The 4129-nt window shown below is 47.3% G+C and overlaps 1 long non-coding RNA gene across 1 annotated transcript; it reads right to left on the bottom strand.

The window, feature by feature from the left end:
* Positions 1-629: 629 nt before the first annotated feature.
* Positions 630-1639, bottom strand: LOC136356792 (uncharacterized). Its single transcript, XR_010741785.1, has 3 exons — positions 1533-1639; positions 1325-1449; positions 630-1240 (listed from the first exon to the last, which is right to left on the bottom strand). It is a non-coding gene; the product is annotated as an uncharacterized lncRNA (long non-coding RNA).
* Positions 1640-4129: the final 2490 nt, after the last annotated feature.

The following is a 4129-nucleotide window of genomic DNA, read 5'->3' on the forward strand; positions in this document are numbered from 1 at the left end:
CTAGTATATATTGTTTTTTTTATGATCTAGCATGTACTAGATTTTTGTTTGCTGGAGTATATGCCTTTTTATTGTAATATCCAGTATGTATATATGTAGTACAGTATGTACTTTTTTAAGTTAAGTATATACTTTTTTAAGTTAGTAATGGTATATACTGTTTTGAATTAGTAGAGCAGTATATACCTTTTTAGGTTAGAAGCGGTATATACCTTTTCTACAATTAGTAACGGTATGTACTTTTTAAATTAGTAGAGCAGTATATACCTTTTTAAGTAAGTAGTACCTTTTTTTTATGTTAGTATCAGTATATTTTTTTAGGTGAGTATCAGTATATACTACTGTTATTTCAAAGAGTACTGATATACTTACTTTTTTTTTCCTGGAACTGAGTATATACTAGATTTAATTTCTTGGAACGAGTATATCCCGAGTTCTTTTCTAAACAAGTTTGTACTACTCTTCTTTCAATGAGTGTACTGATATACTATTTAATTTCTTCCACAAATTATATTTTCTGATTTCAGGTGTGAACATGAAATTTTAAAGAATAGAAAGTTCTTTCCTCGATTTAGATTAAATTGAAGCATAGTCTGATCACAAGAGAACTTGCAATAATGCAGGCAGTATATGGATTCATACATATTTAGCCATTCTGAAAAAGAAGAAAAATGAATGTACAGTACACCCAATTCTTGACCTGCACAAGCTGCTTTGGACAGAATTTTCATACTGCCAAATCCACATTTTCTGCATCTACATCAGCTAATCGATGCAACTATGCGAATACTGCCCGGTGTTGGCCACCATCAATGGTGTATTTGTCATGCATCTGTATGGAGCAAAGAACTAGTTAATTAGGAGCTTCATCATTCTTCTTCCACATCGGTAGCGAGGAGTCGTAGCGGCGCACTGTGGTGCAGCCGCCTCTCTGCTCCTTCGATTGCTGCGGCGGTGCCGTCGCCGCCACCATGATGCCGTGATGCATAGGCTTCGCAAATCGATCGATGCCGTGTTGTCGTCGCCGCCATTGATGAATATGAAATGAAATATCGGACTGGAAAGTCTTGTTCTTACCATCATCGAGACAATTGTGGGGAGTTGCCCTCACTACTTATAATTTCTCCACCGCTTGGATGGGCTGCTCTGATCTGCGATCGGGGTGAACTCCCGTTGCCTCTGCTACAAGCAGTGCCAGGATGTCACCAGCGCCTGATGTCTCGTTGCCCCGACCATGATCCTGAGACGGCACGGAATCAGAACAAGCGATCGGGTGATCATCCGAAATTCCGAATGAAAACAAACGCGTTAAAAACAAACGAACCTGCACGTCGTGGAGAGTCGACGAGGGGTACGCCGCTCGTGGTGGCGATCAGCAAACCAGCCACCGACGATGGAGATGCCCACCTAGATTTTGCCGTCGTCGTCGCGCCGGTGAAAGACGAATGGCTGGGACTCATTTGATATATGCGGTCAGTTTTCATGATCCGATAAACATGGGATAATTAAAGTATTACGGGAATTGTTTTTACCGAAAATCAAAACGGGTTTCAACAATAGCATCCGCTAACATCCAGGATCGGTACTGCTTTTGATGAACGGTGGATGAGAGCAGGAGTACGTACTCCCTAGGAGTATAGAACCATTTCCCTAGGAGTATATATATATAGAGAGGTCACTCAATCGATCAGGCCCACAATGAGTTCATGTTAGTGAAAACCACAGTGACAATGTAAAAAATGTTGTAACATATTCACGATACTTTTCACTAATGCAATATATGTATTTTTGTCGGTATTAAATGTTTGTTAGTTCCTAATATTGTGTATGCATTAGTTAATTAATTAATTGCAACATTATTGATAAAAAAATATTATTAAAAATTTGGCGGGAAAAATCAAAAGTTGGCGCATATTTCCCAAGGTGGCGGCTCCTTCTTATCACAGGTGTGCTCTCCCTTTTTTTCCCAGGTGGCGCATCATGGTACAATCCACCTAGGAAAATAATCTTCCCAGGCGGACCGTCTGCGAAAATCGTCAATTTTCATAGGCCCTACAGGTGGAACAGCCGTCCGTATAGTAAGAATGATCTTGGCCGCTTGTAAAAATCTTTTTTCTAAGTAGTGAGGCCTACTCTCGGAGAAAATTTAGCATTATATAGTACGCTGTTTTTTACAAGTTAAATTTTGATCAAAGTTTATTTTTAATCCTAGAATATAAAACAGCGATATTTTTCAGCCAAATATTTATATCGAGATAAGTACCACCCTGGCTTTATTAGAAATGAAAAATACACACACAGCGTCGTGCATATTTTTACGGGTTAATTGGATCCATGCCACTACAAATATGCCAAATTAGAAAAATACCACTACTATTCACGATATCGGTTGGGTGCCACTACAATTTTAGTAAATTAGATCCAAGCCACTCCGTCGCGTTTTCCATCCCTCCACGTTGACGCCGTCTCTCTGCGTCACTCCTGGCTTTGCCTTCCTGTGTTCCACGGGCGCCTACTCCGACGCCGGCAACCTCGACTTTTGTGATGATGAGTACTTCCCAGACGACGTCGACTGCAGCGCCAGCGACTGCGTCTACACCGTCGACGCCACCCACGGGCGCCCACTGGCCGTCCCTGAGGGCTCGTGCACGCCGGCCGGGAGGTCATGGTGCGGCGACGATGCGCCTTGGGTGGAGGACGAGGAGCACGATCTCACCTCGCCGCATGCCGCCGGCGGCGGCGGCAGCGGTAGCAGGCCGGCGTCGAGGTACCTCCGGCCAATCGACACCGTGCTCGGCGGCCACGGCGGTGAGCCCGTACTCCACGGCGCCGTCTAGCCCGCGCGGCCGCCTCGTCACGGCCACGGCCGCAAGCCAATTTGACAGCGCGCGCGGCTGTCGCCAGACTGTCCGACGCCCTCATGGTGCGGCAGCCGAATGCCGCACCTCGCCCGCCGATCGACCTCTTCCAGCACTGCAGCAATGACGCGAGGAGGCGGATGAACCGACGAAGATGACGAGGAGCTCCAGCTACGGGCGTTGTAGTCACCAGCGTCGCGGCCCTCTCACGCTCACGGCGGCGACTATCAGGCTCATCTTGCCCCAGCGTTGTCTCCTTTCTCCTTCCTGACATCCTCGCTCTCGCTGCTCACGCCGGTCCATATATACATGCATAAACCTGCATGGCCATGGCGCTAAGTGTACATGCATCTCCATGGCCATGATGCTCTGCACTGCACACGCAAGTAACTAATGTGCTCTGTCCTGTTGCGCGGGAGCAGCTGGGAGGTGTCGCCGGGCCGGCGCAACTCGATGACGGCGAGCAACACTGCGGTGAACAGCAACATCGTCGCGGCATTCGGCAAGAAGGGCGTGAGCCCGCGCGACATGACGGGGTCAGGGAGATTGATTCATTCGAACAGGACGGCCTCCCCTACTACTCCGTCGCCGCCACGAGGCTGCTCGGCGGCGCCATCGGCAGCGACGATGACCTCTAGAGCTTCGCGTGGTCAGCGGCGCCGCCGCCGCCATCGGCCCCGTCTTCCCGTCCCACATGGCGATGGCTGCGTCCAGACCCCGGGCCCCGGCCGGCCGCAACCGCCTTCGATCTCCGCGATGGTGTCGTCGACGGCGAGGTTGACCTCCATCGAGTGGAGCGGCGGCGGCGTCCATACACAGGAAAATGCGAAGCGGCACCGCGGAGAGACGGTGTTAACAGAGAGTGGATGGAAAAACGCGACGGAGTTGCATGGATCTAATTTTCTAAAATTGCAGTGACACCCAACTATAATATCGTGAATAGTAGTGGCATTTTTCTAATTTCACATATTTGTAGTGGCATGGATCCAATTAACCCTTTTTTACCGGTGTACAGGTCACTCAATCGATCAGGCCCACAATGAGTTCATGTTAGTGAAAACCACTATATGGATCAAAATCACAGTGAAATACAATTTATGTGAAAATTAATGTGAGAAACAACTTTTTGTCCTATTTCAACGCGTGAAAAATAAATATGAAACACACTACCAAAAAACTATGCTTAACACGATTGTTTTACTTCACAAGCAGCCCACGAGGGAACCGGCCTGTGCAGTACACTAGAGGATGACCTCACACTATACGATCAG

This window comes from Oryza sativa, chromosome 6 (assembly GCF_034140825.1).
Source record: "Oryza sativa Japonica Group chromosome 6, ASM3414082v1".
In the NCBI taxonomy this organism is placed as follows: Eukaryota; Viridiplantae; Streptophyta; class Magnoliopsida; order Poales; family Poaceae; genus Oryza; species Oryza sativa.